The sequence below is a fragment of the Oryzias latipes genome, chromosome 7 (assembly GCF_053564925.1).
Source record: "Oryzias latipes strain Hd-rR chromosome 7, Olatipes_Hd-rR_3.1".
Classification (NCBI taxonomy): Eukaryota; Metazoa; Chordata; class Actinopteri; order Beloniformes; family Adrianichthyidae; genus Oryzias; species Oryzias latipes.
In genome coordinates, this window is record NC_136243.1 from 34,889,166 (window position 1) to 34,907,247 (window position 18,082).

At 39.0% G+C, this 18,082-nt stretch overlaps 1 long non-coding RNA gene across 1 annotated transcript; it reads right to left on the reverse strand.

The window, feature by feature from the left end:
• Positions 1–11,336: 11,336 nt before the first annotated feature.
• Positions 11,337–13,999, reverse strand: LOC144993875 (uncharacterized). Its single transcript, XR_013657155.1, has 3 exons — positions 12,521–13,999; positions 11,920–12,028; positions 11,337–11,830 (listed from the first exon to the last, which is right to left on the reverse strand). It is a non-coding gene; the product is annotated as an uncharacterized LOC144993875 (long non-coding RNA).
• Positions 14,000–18,082: the final 4,083 nt, after the last annotated feature.

Sequence of the window (18,082 nt, forward strand, 5' to 3'; positions counted from 1 at the left end):
AGATGCCGGCGATCCATCACTGCAGCATTTGATGCTGGACACACGTTTGCAGGCTCATCTTTATTGGGAGGGCGCGCTCAGGCCCGACCTATGGCCGCATACTCATTAACCTCTTCAGTATTGCAGTAGTTTCAGTAGAAATGCTCCTTTCAACCTGGATAAGAGTTAAAAGTGTCTGTCTTGTGATGTATGACCATGCTGCTCTCACGTTGTCACAGTGGAACCCCCCCCTTATGCCTCCACTTCTGGCCTGAATATCTCCAAGTTAAGGGGCAGAAATGGAAACTGAACCAGAACACGGCTGCAGGTCAGTCTGCCGTCCCTGAGTGTGGAAACAGGCGCAGAGACAGACCCATCCCACAGAAGTCCTTGGAGGGACTATTATTGTTCAGTCAGAATGGGCTGCTAGAGACCCTTTGCTCTCCCTTCTGTCTTTACTGTGGTCTCTGGTGCATTCAGGAGAAATCTGTCTGCACCAATGCAAGAAAGCCCAGAAACAAAAGATGAATGGCTTCACATTTTCCCAAATTATTGTCTCAGAGTCCGTAGTTTGTTTGAAACTGAGTTAACTGTGAGATTTACAATTAATCAGTTAAAGGGGATGTAGTTTGACAAAAACGTTTTTTGAGTTAAAACCTTTACTATTTTGTTAGATATGGACATCAAACATGGTTTGCATCTTACAATACAATTCCATCACATCTCAGCGTGAGAATGAGCAGCAGTGATTTTTCTGCCCCTCGACTGTGTTTGGATTTTGCATCTCTTAATCTCTTGAGGTCATACATTTTCACGTGGACCAAAAACAGTCAGATTCACAGAGCTGACCGGGCAGGAAACTCACAGAATCAACCAACTGACAAAGACTTTATGTCTTAGTCACAAATACCCATACGGGTGGATATGAGTAATAATACAATGTACTATATTGAATTCATTTTGATATGATAAAAATGTAAATGTTCTATTATTGTTATTAATATTACCATCCACTTTAAGCACCATGGTGGATGCAACTTACTAATAACATGTTTGAATTTAACTTAACAACAACAGTTAGTTGTTAGTAGGCTGCTAGAAGTTTGAAGTTGGGGAAAGGATGGTCCACTGGGGTTCTGTCCTCTATTCTTATCTACTTCTCCTCTCCTGTATTCTTGATCATTTATCTATCGTTCTGTTCTCAATGCCTCTGTTGGGTCCAGTGCAATTCATGTGTTGTCCCTCTTTCCCACCTTTACACCGCCTTCTGCAACGTACGTTTAAGTGGCCACTTCCACTGAAAGGTCTATGTAAACGTGTATACATGCTTGTTACGGGCTTCCATGTCCACAACCTTCGTGTGCATGCATTGCTACACACTTTTGTTAGACCGTTTTCGGGATTTAGGCTCAAAATGTGTAGCAATTGAAATGGTTGAAATGGTTCGTTTCAAGCAATCAAATAAGAATATTACACAAAAAACATTACAATCATCAGTTATACATTCATACAAACGTATCGCACTTAGGATAATTAGACATTAAATTATATATATATAAAATTAAATTTTGCTTGAAAAGGAGTGAAAGGAGGCAAACTTATACAACAATTAAACGCTTGTTGAAAGTTAAACCAGATTTAGCGTAATCAAGAATGGGCTTAATGCGTAGTCACATGCCCGCTCTTTCCATAGATTTCATGAGCTCCCCGATCCTCCACCGGTGAGGGCAACCCAAAAACCTGAGGGTTCAGATCTGAAGGGCTGAGGGCTTTTGTGAAACTGAGCTGTGATGTTGAGGGAAAAAAAAGATCTTTCACAAGAAAACCAAAAGGAAAATTAAAGCTGGTGTGATGATGGACAGGATTCAAATTTTCCTTGAAACTGAAAAACACATTTTTAAAGATTTCTACATAAAACAAGTAGCAGCACAGTAAACTCAGGAGTATGTTAAACATGTGGGACCTTAAAGAAAGCTTTTATTACTGACCTTCACTTGCTTTGAATTCTGCAGCTCGCATTGAACAGCCAACTCACTCTTGATCCGCTGTACACCTTTTAACAAAAAACCAACTTGTTGTTGTTGGTTTCATTGTCTGAACTGTTCTGACTCTTTATTTCCAGGACATTCTCCTCCTTTAAAATAACCCCTTCCTCTCTCTTTTTGCAAGGTTGTACAATTAAAAGCCCACTTCCTTCCTCCTGCTCTCATAGACTCACCTCACAAAGCATCTATAATGTTCTTCTTCGCCTTATCAGCCAGCTTTCACTCCTACTCTTTCTCCGAATCACTTTATCTGCCCGATGTATGGACATTTGTGAATAAAGAATGCTTTCCTTTATTTTCCCAAAACCAGGTCATAGTTTTTTTGCTGCAGGATGAACCCGATATCCAGGACAGGCTTTTTAAACCAGCAGGAAACTTTCTGACTTCTGTCTGTGTACGGATGCCCGGATTTGCTCTACTTCTTTACATCTCAAAACCTGAGGGTGTTTTCTAATAAAAGCTTAGTTTTGGAGTTTGAAGCTAATTCCCCACTTTCTTGCACCAGTTCTAGCAGAGAAAAAGCGTTGCACGTCACATTTTAGCCCAAAAACCAACCACAAACATGTTTTCTCTGTTCTTTTTAGATTTCCACAGACGTCCTGTTCTTTAAAACAAACACTACTGAAGACTTTAAGGAGAGGGAAAGCTGCCTCGCTGTTTGAATGTAGATCATTCTGAGATTAATATCAATACTGAACTATATTAGAGTAATTATCACACTTGCTTTTTTCAGCCACAACACTCCAAAAAGCATAAATATCACCAAAATAAACATGCTATAAATCCCATCATGATGCCAGAGGCAAGTTCTAGTTGAATCAAGATGACATTCATGTTCTTCTGATAGATTTAATGAATCATCACATCTGTATGTGCTGAAAGAAAACTAATCTCACATTGACCTTAAGAACACAAGAGTTAACTCGGATATTATCTCTACCTTGAAGCAACTGACTTTAATCTTCTTTAATTATTCATCATTTCTCCACTGTTTTCGTGGAGCTTCAGTCTGTTGCTGCTCACTAAAAGTAAATAAATTGAATTTTATTTACACTACAGCCTTGGCATATAAATGCCTCACAGATCTGTGAAAGAATAGGTGTACATTAGCCTTGTAGTTAAGCTCAGTCAAGAAGTGTAGTGAGTCTTCATGAAAAGCAGTGTCTGACAGTCGTCATGAGTCTCGGTCTGAAAGGACACACCCATCTGTCCTGGCTGGTTGAATCAAAGCAGCAACAACAAAAACGAATCGTTACATCCCTTCATGCACCTGTACGGGGCGTTGACCTGTAGTTGTTTTTAGGTTGTCCGGGTCCGTGGAGGGTTGAACACTAACTAAGACTTTTTTTATTTCAAAGAATCAAAACAAAAAAAATGATGGATGGATGGATGGATGGATGGATGGATGGATGGATGGATGGATGGATGGATGGATGGATGGATGGATGGATGGATGGATGGATGGATGGATGGATGGATGGATGAGCTGGTTAGTCATGTATTGACAATCCTCTCTCTACAACCTGAATGAACCTCTAACTGCGTAACAGAACAAAGGGTTAGGCAGGCAAACTTTAGCCAGAACCACAATAGACTTATTTACTTAACGGTAGCAGAGGAGATTTGAAGACGAGAACAACCAGTCATGTTTTATTTGTGATCCGCTGAAGAAAAATAACTGTCTTAAGATACCCGGTCCTCCAAAATAAGCTGAAGAAAGTATGAATATACTTAATCTACTTCATACGTGACGATGACTTTAACTGCACACAGAAGTGTCACATGTCAACATGAACATATCTGGTTTTTATGTTTTTATTTTGATAATGCAATTATTCTACATTAATTATGTTTAATACAAAGGTTTATGGAATAATTTTGACTAGATGTAGGCAAACAGACAGAGATCTCACACAGCCTGCATGTAGCTTGAATGAAAATTGGCCTGGACGTCATCAGAGAGCTGGGGGCCTCAGCAGTCAGGGGGCTTACTGTCCTCATGCACTTTATGCAACGAAGGGAGTTTAGTAAATGATGGATCTAATATCATTATGATCCTCACAGAAAGCAGCTGAACTCGCTGAAAGGGTATCATCAAGGGCACATTTCCCCCTTTTATTAATTATCTAAGAGCTGCAGGTTGTGAGTTTGTGAAACTTCTCTGTGAATAAATAAACACAAAAGCCGTGAAAAATAATGACTCTTTGAGGCAGTCGTTTTTTCTTTCATAAACTTTCACAAACTGCGGTGGTGTTCAGGTATTGTGCGACTTGCAGACAAATCGGTCCCGCCACAGGTCTGTCTTTCTGCTCGTTTTCTTAATCATTTCTTCTGACTTGTGGCTCTTTGTCGCAGTTTGGCTCACAATCCATCTCAATGTGTCACTGGAACGCTTTGCTCTCATCTCCTCAGACTAACAATGACAGGAAAAACCTGAGTGTGTTATGAGTCTGTGCCTCAGTGAAATGCATGAGTAGATTCTTAGTAACCTGCTGAAGCCCTGAAAACACCCTGCTGTCGTGCAAAACTGAACTCTTTAGACCAAAATAAACTCTCAGACCCTAATAAGGCTAGTTTAGTGTTTCTATAAATCTCACTTGTTTATTCCAGACTCACAGAGATAATGCTGTCAATGAGAAAGATAATTTCTTCTAATAATTGTTCTGCTTTGCTTTTTTAGTAATCATCTTCAAGAAACACGTAAATGTAAATAAATAAATAAAAAAACAATTGTGTTTCTGAAACTGGATCATTTGCTGCAGTAACAGTCTGCATGTGTAAAATCCTCCAAAGACGTTTCTGCGAGTGCTTGCAGTTTTCATTTCCATTCAAGCATGGCAATGATCCTGTTTCTGAACAAGGGAATTCTGGGAATGACGAAACAACTAAATAAGATTGGAGAACAAAGATCCTCTTTGAAATACTTTCCAAAAGTTTTCTTTGAAAAACAAAAAGATGCGAGCCAGCCATTAGAAAAGGGGAGTAAATCCGAGTGAACAGACTTTACAGAGCTGGTGTGCACACATGCATGAGCTGGAATTCCACTGTAAGATTGAGCAGTGAATAGATGTATGCAGTCTAATAACAGGTCATTTTCATACAAATACAAGTTGAGGAAGATATCTGCGCAGAAGAAATGTCGTTTTACTCTGGGTCACCATAGAAAGCATGTCGGTTTCACCAAAGCAAGCCAGCAATAGTATTTCTGAACATCAAACAGGATTATTTATCAAGATTAATTCAAATGTATTTATTGAGATGTGGAATTTGGTGTCTAAATGTCCATATATTTACCTTGATCCCATCGCTGTGGTTCCAATCTGAAGAAAATCAGGTCAGCGATGTTCTTTCCGTTTATCTTCTAAACCGCTATCAGCCTGTGTGCAGGAACTAAAATCTTTGGGGACAAAATAAATTATTTTGTCATTAATATCATAGTAGAAGGCATAAAGCAAAGCCTGTTGGATAAGCATGATTAAAAAAAACAAACCTTTAAAGCACGAATCACCTCTATGGAAAGAACCCAACGAAGAAAAAGCAGGCAGAAAACGACAGCAGAGAATTTCTTGTGTGGAATAATTGAAAAGTGGATCCATAAATTTACTCCAGTGACAGCAGGTGAGAGCAAACACAGAGACCAGCGCCGAGCAAAGCAGAAAATCAAACCACTTTAACAGGCCGACCTAAAAAAAGAAAACAAATACAAACACAAGACAGGGAGGTTAAAAAAAGAAACGAGACACGACGACAGCAGAACTGCATTTTGAAAGTTATCATGTTCACACCTGGGGGTATTTACACTTCAGATGCTTCTTTACATTTCAGTCACCTTCACATTCCTTCATGCTTTTAGCTTTTTGAACACTCCTTGGAGATTTCAGAGTTCACTTTGATGTCTTTTTAAATTAAACACGTTTATGCTCATTGAAAATAAATCTTTCAAATCTTTGTGCTCGTTGATAGCAAAGTTTCAAAATACGCTAACTGTAAAGGTTTTTTTAAACCTTGTGGCTCGTAAAAACTCAGAATCCAGACATTTTACACTTTAAACTTGACGTGTTCTCCCTACCATGACAAAGGTGGATAAAGGTGGAATGTAATCCATGGACACCAGTGAAGATCACAAATCATTGAAGAAAAAAGGTTCAGAGCACTGTCTAGTGGGTCTAGATGACCCAACTCCCAATATTAACGTGCCCAGGATAGCACAAGGGTTAATGATGCATTTGGCATCTGCCCTAAATGTATAATTTTTTTCATGTAGCTGAACTTTAACATTAAGCCTCCTATACCATGCAGATCAGAACTGACAGAAAAAACTGCAACGTAAGGCATTTTAGCACCGAAAAGTGTCATTTGCTTCAGTTTTGGTTTCCTCAACTGTAACAAAACAGGATTTCTTTCTGCCTTACAATAAAAAAAGTTCAAAAACTGAATTCTGAACACAGCGCCGCTGATTCACATAGGAGTGAAACCAGAGAAAGTTCGGTCCTCCTGAAGGTTTAGATGACCTCAAACCTCTACAGTCCCCCTATGAATTATTAACATCTTGATATCTTTCTTGCCGTGTGATCATGGCATGATTTTCAGGCCCTAAATGATCCCGGCCGATGGCACGGTGGGGGACAAAACTGTTTTCAGCTGGAATGCCAAGGTCCGTGTCCCAGTACTGCCAGAATGGCACCAGAAAGGACATCTGGCACAAAACGGCGAGCCAAAAACCTCTACCCGCAGTTTCTTTGACCTAGAAAGAAACACTGCTAGAGTTTTTACTGATTTCTGTTGTGCTTCACTCTTTGCTAGTAGAACAAAATGTCTAAACTCGCGTGTGCAACGCCATGCATCATGTGATTGTGTAAAGATGATAACAGCTATGATCTACAAAAGGAATTATTGAGTACAGCTAGACTTTTTCCTATCAGTTTCTTTCTTTTTTTGTCTTTTCTTTTCGCAACTAGAGATTCTCTCCTTTGGCGCACAGACTGGTACTTAAGTTTTCACCTAATTTATTACTATCAATTAAACTTTTATTGTCATCTTTAATGGGAATCTGACCAATAGCTCATAAATAACTGTTGATACTTCCCATCCCTTAAGGGGGAGGCTGGTTTCCACTTGCAGCTAAGATTTTGTTCAACTTCAACCTGACACATAATTTATTTGGTGTCTCTCATAAATAAATGAAGGGAGTCTAGAATAACTTAACCATGAGGGACTTTGTCACTTTGTGAGTTTTGTGAGCACATCTAGTGCAAAATAGTGTCTGACACGACATCGAGCTGTAACTATGAGCCATCAAAAACACAGAAAGTTATGGTTTGATTAGTTTCTGTTTATGCGTTTGTCAACCAGACGCATTGATGATCTGTCCAATCGTGAAAGGAGAAATGCTTTTGCTGGATTTCCCGGCCTTCCAGAGTTTGCAGTGTTTGGATTTTCTCTTCCCTTTCAGGCTCAGTGTACTGAAAACACAGAGTATATGAGGAGGGTTTTCTTTTATTCATACAAAGAACCCCCTCTGGACTGACACTGAGCCACTTCACTGAAGTAACTGACTAAGAATGGAAAACAGGTGGAGTTAGCCTTTTCCAAACCCCAAGCGGCCTTCCTGACCCAGTCAGTTTTTGCTGCAGTCAGCATCTCTGTGTACAAGATATTATTGAAGTAAGTCTTGTCATTTCTCATTTTCCATCTTTTGAAAAATCTGTAGACCTGTGCAAGAATGTCACATTTTAAAACTAACAGAAACTAACTACTTCATCTGATTTTTCTGAGTAAGACCTGAAGGTTGTATCAAGACAAAAGTGAAAAGAAGCCTCTGTTCTGCACATTAAAATGTTTTTGTTGCATTTTAATAATATCAAGATCCACTTGAAGGAAACCCAGATGGGTAACTGCATTAATGCACCCATACTTAATCCGAAACCCCTGCGTTTTTTATTTGTCCAGGTACCTGGAGGGTTGTAGAGAGGAGCGGCCGCATCCTGAGGGGAGCGCAGGTGTGTCTCCCAGTTTCTTTTGAGGCTCATGGGACGCCATGAAAATGGAACATACCATTTTTGTGCAAGGACTAAGTGTGTCATGAACGTACAGGTGATTCTGTCGTATGGTGTCCTTACGCCACACTCTAGTCGTTAGTAAGTTCTGAGTACTGACCATGTGCCCGACACTCCACGTGAAACAAAAGTGCCTGTAGGACGGCCACACAAACTACACTCAGATCGTTGAATTTCCTCATTTCTGACAGTCAGGCTGCAGCGAGGAACGCGCACGTGTCACGTGAACAGCACTAACGGGATCCTTATTCAGTCTACAGGATTTGGCGGGGTTGAAAAAATAAAAAATCAGTAAAACACGCCTGCACATCACATGTTGTAGAAGTGTCCACTAAGACCTGTCGCCTGCAGCATGAATGCAGAAAAAAATGCGCTTGAGCATTTTCTCTCTACGTGGTCACTGAGCGGTCGTGGTGCAGCAGTAGGGCGGTTGACCTCTGATTGGAGGATTGCAGGTTCGATTCTCACTTTGCCCGCCATTATGTGGAAGTGTCCTTGGGCAAGACACTGAACCCCACCTTGGCTCTGGTGGGAGGTTGGTGCCAGTGTTTGGCAGCCGGCATCTTAGTGTGAATGTGACTCTAAAGCACTTTGGGCCTTTGAGGCAGCTAGAAAAGCACTATACTAGTACATGCCATTTACCACCGGGATATTTTATAAGTTGTCTGGTTATTATCATCATTTTTTTCCGTCTTTCATTTCTACCTTAAGCTGTTGCGTTTATCTTTTTTTCTTTACTCGAGTCAGTCTTTGGTTTAGGGGAACTCGATCTTGACCTGAGAGCTCTTCAAACATGGTGGCTTTCCCGCTCGTGTCCCAAGGTTTGAGTTTGTCAAAGCAAAGACTCCAGTGTTGCTTAGCAACGTTGTCAAAAGCACTTCATCTTCTGCAACTTCCAACATGTCGCAGTTCAAATGAACACACAGGCACATGTTTGTCCGGTTCTTCTTGACGATAAAACAACACCTGAACACATCAAAGCCCCGATTTGTTTAATTTGTCTTTTTCTTTTTCTTTTTCTTTGCATGACTCTGCTTAAACAGAAACTCATTTTTAGTGGTAATTAAATGTGGGATTGTCGTGTGCAGCTTGAGTGACTAATCCTGCTCCCCTGATGTTGTGCTTAACATGCAAGGTTTAGTGATGGCGAGCTTAGACCGCCGCGTCCTAATAATCTCTGCAGGTATCACCTGAGTAAACATCGTGAAAACACGCATGCAACAGTTAAAGCATTCCTCCTTCACACACAAATTCACTCTGAAAATTCACCTGTTTTTGATCTTGCTAAATTACTTTCAGATGCATTTAGTGCTGAGTAACCGACGCTCTTTGTTTTTTCGAACGCCTCTTAATTCATTTGATGACTCTTGAGCAGTCATGCTGTCAGGCTTTTAGCCGAGCGGCTCGTTTACTTTAATTGAAAGGGGTTTTAAATGGGTCAAAATTAAAGGGGCAGCTTGATTTATTTCTTGAAATATAGCCTTGTATCTTTAAAATTATTTAAAATACACGTTTATCAACAAATATGCTAAAAATGCCTTTAATCCTGCATGTAAACACAAAAACCGAGTAAGCTCCTTGACAGATTGATTAAAGAATCCGAAGCTTCCTGACCTCATCGCAGCAATAATAGCAAGAGCCATAAACTACATTTATGGTCCTCCATCAAGGTCTTTTCACGCTTTATTGATTTTACAACATTTATGCTAAAGATGGCCACCTAGCTCCCCTGCAGCACTGAACGCATTTAGTTTGCATTATCAGACAGTGTCTTTCAAAGTAGATTCACATTGTTTTTTGGCAATTTAGCCAGTGACATGCGGTCAGGTGAGGCAAATGAGGCTCGGACTCACCTGTCATCGTGATAAAATAGAAAAAAAGTAAGTTAAGTAAATATTATCTTGATCCGTGTTAATGAAACCTTTTTAGTTGACTCGACGTGGTTTCCCCAGTTCCTGAGGTTAAAAATCGCAGAATTTGAGTGTTGTGCAATCACATACAGAGCAGAAACTCTGGGTGAGGCTCCGGAGCTTCACCTCATGTCTGACTGCAGGAATCCAATTTAACAGAGATGTGACGTCAGAGCGCTGACTGTAAGGGTCCAGAAAAGGCTGCCGGGGAGGCGAGCCTCGCCAGCAGGGGACAGACGTGGGCTGACAGCTGCTTTGTAGCTACACTGGTGCAGCAGAAACAGAACAGACTGAGCACGTCTTTCATCATTGACTGTAATCTCCGTTGGGAGGGAGAGACTCACTAAACGTTATTTATTTTTATTTATCCATTTTATCTGTTATGAACTTACTCTAGATTTTAATGTTTTATTTTAATTTGAATTTACCTCAATGCTTTATTGTTTATAGCTTTTATCAATATGTTTACTTTTTCGTTCTCTTTTTCCTTTTTTATTTCTTTTTATTCCGGTGTTTCCTCAGTTGGACCCCCTCCCTCTGGGTCGCCTGCTGTTCAGCCACTGCGGCTCTGGATGGGGACCTGCATCACCTCTTTGCTGTGGTGGAGCGGTCCCCGCCTGTGATGCTGCATTTGGCTGGTCATGCAGCGGTTCACAGAGAGGGACATTCCAATTATCAGCGTTTCCAACATCTTGTTTTAGTGCTCAGCTTATTTCTTATTTTTCTCATTTCTCATTGTCTTTCCCCATCAGTCAGGGGGTGGGAGATGTGAAAGAAGTGGGGGGGGGGTTGTGTAGATATGGGGAGGGGGGCCCTATTTTTATTTATTTATTTATTTATTTATTTATTGCCAGTGTATTTTAATTTTCATGCTTGTTTTTATATTATTTATTTTGTTTTGTTTTAATGTAAAGGACTTTGTGATATACGTTTATATGAAAAGTGCTTTATAAATAAAGTTTGATTGATTGATAAACTAAAGGAAAATAAGGAAGACTTTTCCAACAGATTATAGAACTTTTTGTGGAGAAGGATTGACGCACACTACAAAACGTCTGCTTTAAAAACAAGGAAAAAAAGTACAAAAATAAAGTAAATATTGCTTAAAATAAAGAAATTAACTGCCAACAGAACAAGAAAATGTGGCTAGTCTAGACTTTTCAAAAAAAGTAACAAAATCTAACCTCATAGACTCACATATACCTTTATATTAGTTTATTTTTCCTAATATAAAGCAAATTTTTACTTATATAAATAGAATTTATAAGATTATTTTCCTTAAAATGTTGAAAAAAAATTCTTTAATTAAGATTTTGCTACTAAGGTTATCTTGACGTCATGCAAACTACTAGGGATGTATTTATTGAAACCAGCGAAATATACTAAAAAAAACTATAGTGCTTTTCTGGATAATAAGGGAACAGTTAACACTATTCTTTTTTCATAGTGTTGTAATTTACATAAAATGAGGATCACACAGGAATGTGTAAAATGAAACGCCAAACAGGCAACATTTCAACACAGTAACATTGTAACATGGGAAAATTATTACTGAGTAGGACAAGCCTACTTTTTTGTATGAGGAAGTCATGTCTCGAGCATGGATAGTGTCCATAAGGACTTCTGTCTGCAGCACAGATAGGAGTGTAGCGATGCACTTGGGATATGTCAGATGAAAGGTGTAACATGCCATGATATACATCACGCTATCATATATGTCCTCCTTTGGGAAGATCAGCACAGGCATGGTTCCAATGGCTAGTATGCAGTTGGTTTCACAGACGATCACCACAGGACTCGAGTGGTCTTGATTGAAAAAGGTGTTGGGGTGTTCTGCAGACTGAAACACAAAAAGAAAAACAATGCCATAAACAAAAAACTATAAATCAAGTAAGATTAAATCCTGTTGTTTGCCCGTAAATATCTTACTTAAGGATGTGAAACATCACCTCACTTGAATGTCCTAAATTCTTGAGTGGAGCGACATGTGATGGGAACATGTCTGGCAAAGCCTTCATCAAGGCAATCGTCTGCTTTACTGTGAAAAACAAACAGCATCATTTAATTTACTGCTAATAAAAAAACTATAAAAACCAAAGACAAAACAAAATTAACATTTAAGGATGTTACACTAAACACATTCAGTCACCAGTTGATACATGTAGCAACACTGGTTTTACCACACATTTTCATACAGTTATTATCTATATGACAAAATGACTGCTGCACGTGTACAACAGCACAGAACTGGCACTGTCCATGAGCACGACTGTGGTTAAGTTTGCAATTACATTTATTCATAAAACTGGGCCTTCAAAAAGGAAGGGCCTAAAATGGTTTTCAATCTTTTTTTTTTATTAAATAACATGAGAGTAAGTGGAAAAACTCAATTTTACGCCTAAAAGAAATAATTTTATGATCATTTTCACAGACAACATTTCATAACACCGATTAAAGCTCCAGAATTAGAAGTTGGAAAAATACCAGAAATAGTTACGAATATTCTTGTGTGTATCTTCAATGCTGTTACCTGCTGTTGGATGGATGCTGAAATATTCAGCTCTTGAACTTGTAAATCTGACTCCAAGGAGTCGGTGCCTCACCTGCCATCAACCTCACGGCATGTCACAGATTTTAGCTAACTAGCCACATCTAGCAGCGTCACCAACACCTGCAGCAGCTAACCGCCTGCCCTCAGACCATAAAACCACAGACAGCATTTAAACAAATTGAAGAAACTCATTTGATTCCTCGAAAGCAAAAATGTTAAGGAGGAAAAGCGTGTTTTGATAAAAAAGACGTTCATGCTCATCTTTATAACCTGTCTGCTTTCCTGTCAAGCTCCGAGCACAGACTTGAAAATGTGGTTTCCATGACAACTTGGCCTAACGACACACAGCTCGATTTCCATCTTTGATTGTGTTTCAGCAAAGCAAACACAAATACTGAGGAAGAAAAGCTTTGAACCCGATGCAGTTATGTCATAACTTAACATTTAGTGCTGATTTTAATCCACTGCGATACAAATAACAAATAACTTTCTTTTGTTCCATCCCTTTTTTTAAATCCACAATAATCATTTTTGAAGGCCAGAAGATCCAATTCCTCCAATTTAGACCCCGGCTGTGATAATAATTGCAAGGTGAGAACCCCTCTGTTGGTAGAGATGGAGAGAATGAATGAGATATTAAAGATGGATGAGCGATAATTGTGCTCCAGACCCACACGGCCTTCTTAAGGTCTCCTTTTGTGTTACACCCCACCCCTCCAGTGTGGTTTAATCACATTCATCTAATATGCTGGGAGCATGTAGTAACATTCATAGAGTTTAGCTTAAAATGACTGTGACTTTAAGTCAATTAAAATCTCAAAAACATTGATTTTGACTTTTCATTTTTTTGAGGAAATGTTTAATCGTGTTGGTTTTAATGCAATCATTCCTATTAATTCCCTTTTTTCTTTTTTATAATACACGGAGTCCTACAAACAAAGTCATTATTTGCTAATCCTTTTTAATTGGTTAGAAAAACTTGGTCATTATGAAATGTTTCAGTTTTAGTTCAAGTTTGGGTTGTTTTTCCTGTTGCGTTGCTCCATGACCCTTGTACCATCCTATGACCCCTCCCTTCCATTGACGTGTTCTCCCTACCATGACAAAGGTGGATGAAGGTGGAAAGATTTCATGTAATCCATGGACACCAGTGAAGATCACAAATCATTGAAGAAAAAAGGTTCAGAGCACTGTCTAGTGGGTCTAGATGACCCTACTCCCAATGTTAAAGTGCCTATAGCACAAGGGTTAAGACAACTTAAGTTGTGTATTTGCAGCATGGAAACATAGGAAAATGTGTGCCAATGAAAGCAACAGCTTGGAAAAATTTATTTTTATATATTAATGTGAAATTAAAACCCTCATTTTCAAAGCAGAGAAGAGCAAATCTGTTTGGATTTGTCTGTTTCAGAGGAAAAGAATGAACAGAAAATGTTGTATCTTCAAGGTCAGAGGGAAAGTTTGGAGGTCATAATGGAAAAGAAACTGTTGTCATGCAAAGAACCAAAAACCCACAGAAAGCCACAATGTCGTGTTTGGTAATGAAAAATGTAATGTTTTTATTAGCATATAGAGTGAGATGTAATTTGTTGTCAAGTCAAAATGAAAGCTTCACCATCATTGAATGTTTGATGTAAACGTATGTGCTGAAAGTACATGTTTAACTTCTGTTGCTAAAAATATAAATTTCAGACCAAAGTCTGTGGTTTTTAACAAAGTTAATGTGACGGCCTGTAAAATGACCACAAGCTCAACCACCTCATGAAGGAGTTTGCAAATAATCAGATTTGTCCTTTTTGTTCCTTTGAAAAAAACATAGTTTTTTTTTCACAGAACTTAAGGATTTTTTGGATTGTCTGAAATGCATTGATTATTTACTTAATAATATTAATAGCAATAATAATGGAGTCAATTTATCTGCGCTTTTTCTTGGTGCTCAAAGCTCTTACAGTGTCCATTATTCATTCACTCCTCATTCATACTTGGTGATGGTAGCTACTGATGTCGCCTCAGCTGCCCCGGGGCAGACAGTTCGCACCAACGGCCCGTCTGACCATCACCGGGACATTCACGCACATTCACACACCAGTGGAGCCGCACCGTCATTGGACGACCTGCTCTACCTCCTGAACCAGTTACAGAATATTTTTTATCTAAAAAACTTTAATTTTTTGAAGGAGTTAGGTATAAAAAAAAAGGTATTTATATTTGTGTGTTTTTTGTCTTGTCCAGCAGATGAGCAAACAGACCAAATCTGGAAACCACCTGTTTTAGGGCAAGTTAAAGTTCAAGTTAAATTTAACAGTAGAGATTTTGTTAAATACACCCTACATGGATGAACCTATTCTGTTTTCAGAGTAGGGCACAGAAGTGTTCACATAATCTACTAAAACCTACGACTGGGCCTCCACTTTCAAGCTTTCATGACAGTATGTTCGTTAAACCTCAATAAATTTAAATGATGCCTTAAGGACAGAATAATTTTCTTAATTCATGTTAATTTACAGCTCAAGAAATATTATTTAAACACTAACTTAACTAAAAATCAAATCGGGAAAAGGAAAAACCAGGGCGGTCAAATGAACCAACCAGTTGTCAGAGCCGATAAAGTGTGATGACCGAGCAGCTGTTTACCTTCAGCTGAGGGGGGGCTTCCTTCAAGGCGGAAACCCACTGTGATGCGCAAAGTGAATACAAATGAATGTTTCTTTCTGTTGAGAAAAAAAAAACACGTTAGGATTTCGTTTCTGTAAATATCTCCCCTGTAATTTGACCTATTAGGTCAATAATTAAAGATGTGTATTTGAAAATGCCAAAAAGTAACACATAAAAACACTGTAGAACGTAATTAAGCAACTTTTGGGTCACAGTTAAATGGATTTACCTGCAGATCCGGTGGTCTGGAAGGTCACCTTCCACGTGATTCCCGTCTTGTCAGCCTCAGACTTTCAGGCAGTCTGGCTCTGGGATTCAGTGCACGGCGCAGACTTTCCTCTTTATTCAGACTGAAGTGTAACAATTGCATTACAACAGAAGTTGCTCTCATAAAATAAAAAGGTTTTTATTTTGCACTTTTATACCCTTTAATTCCAGTTTTCTTTGACTGAAGTCCAACTATTTTTTTTCCCTCTGAATTCAATGATGTTTTGCTGATTGAGCACAAAGACGCTGGAGGTCACGAGGAAAGAGCCAAACTCCAGGTGAACTGGGAAATAACAAACTGACTCACCATATCGTCTTTATATCCCTGACCAATCTCTAATTAATGCAAAGGCTTCTATAAATCACTACGTAATCATGATTGGCATCAGATATGATCACTTTGAAAGGATGAAATGGAAATCTGTCGACTTCAATTTGCTGCTTCTTCACGACACAAACGATTAGATTTCAGTCAGCAATTCCATTTAAAACCCATGAAAGGTTAATGATAAAATTATTTCTTTCTCTTATCACATTCATACCACTCATTAGGCGGCCGTGGAGCAGCGGTGGAGCGGTCGACCTCTACATTTACTTGCTGTTATTTTTTCAAGGATTTTATTCTATGGTACCAGGGAACAGATTAGAATATTATTGATCTAAAAAATACATTTAAAAATAGATAGTTTTGACTTCGCCGCATGTTAGCTGTGTATTCATTTGCTACTTTGAAAAAAAACTTCCTGCGAGTACGTGAGAAATCTTTGGGGTAAAAATCAACCTCTCACCGGATCCATTTGGGCTGGAAGTATGTTGGAAAGTTTTTATACACGACAGAACAAACGGAAAAACAAACAAGATTAACAAAAAATGGGCTACATCTTCAAAACTCATCAGGTTATACACATTTTAGCCGATAAGGAATGAATGGGTCAGGTGGGAAAGGTCCGGTTGTCGCAAGCACTTAAAATTTGGCAAAGGTGATCAACATCCAGTACAGACCAAAAGTTTGGACACATCTTCTTCCCATTCATTTGAATGAGACCTTTTTTTCTGTACTGTATGTCATACGAAAAGAGCTGATAACCTTTAGATGATTTTCTTATGAAACCGACTCACCAAAAGTAATGTCACGAGGAGCTTTGACTCTGCAAAACAAATACGGGTTAGAAAAAAAACACATTTCATAGACTCCTGCAGCTGAGACTATATACTAATGCTAAATGTAAGCTGTCCAATTAGTCTGATGTGGAAATGGAATTTGACAATATTCTAAAATATTGACTGCTTCAAAATCAATTTCTAAACTTTACAATGTATTCTCCCAATCTAGATCTGATAAAACTCTGGATATTCAGGAGTCTAAACTAAATCTGTTAGTGGAGATCTGGAACAATATTTGGTCCTTCCAACAGTCGACTTCGAGTTCTTTGACCTGGAGAGAACGCTGCGGGAGAAATATAATAAGATATTTTATACAAAGAGCGATATATGGAGACAATGTGGCTCTTCCACTGCCAACCATTTCCACATTTTCTGGGATTTTCAAACTTGTGTGAGTGCAGTGTTTAAAACCTCAATATCTCTGTGTTTTATACAGTTGGCTTATCTTCCCTCTGTAAAATGCAAGTTTGAGTTCAAACTTTTTCAGTTTCTTCTGCAAAAAAGCAGTTACAAGGAGAGGGCCGAGCTCAGCCCTGCCCCTGATGGGTGACTGGGTGGGAATCATCCTGGAGATTTTCAGGATGGAAAACCCAACACATCAATTAAAGTTCAGAAAAAGAAATTTGGAACAAATGGATTCAATTAATTGCCCCTTTTGGAGGGAAAAAAGGATAAGAAAGGTACTTGTACTGTTTTATTTGTAGAAAATTTTCCCTATTAGGATTACATGGATGTGTACACATTTATATTTAAATCCTCCCCCCTGTCATTGTTTTCTGGATGGTGCTCTGTCTCTTCTGAACATCATGAAATTTACATGTGGATCAGACAGCCTTTACAGTCTGACGGGAATCAACCTTTGACTGTGTTGCTCGCATGCTGTTCTGTTTAGTCTGGTCTAATTCAAATCAAAGTATAAATTAAAAAAAGAAAGTTTTTATACACAACAGAAAAAACAAACAAAAAAAAGGTTAAAAAAGGATGAGCTCCAACGCGGCACATTTACATGGAGCTACGTTCACACCGGCCTCTCGGAATAGAGAAAGAAAAACCTGAAGCAAGATTCACCAGAATCGACATTTCATACTAAGACTCTTCCAAGGTGGCAGACATGCCTCAGTAAACAGTGGAAAAAGAAGTCCCTCCCAGCTTGTCCAGTGTGAATGCTAAACCTGCATTCAAGCATGCATTAGCGTTACTGTGAGGCAAGAACGCTAACCACTACCCACTGTGCAGCTCTGCAAATAGACAGGCATCTCTATGTTTTTTCCAGCAGTGATTTGTCAGGTCCAGACAGACGTCAATAAAACGGTCATATTTCTTCCCATGGCCCGATGACAGACACTCAGTCTCACTTCTGAAAAGGAACTTTGTGAGGAGCATCAATGAAGTTCGGACATATTGTGAAGATTGATGAAGATCCGAGTTTCACTCCAGGTGTTAACATAGGTGTTA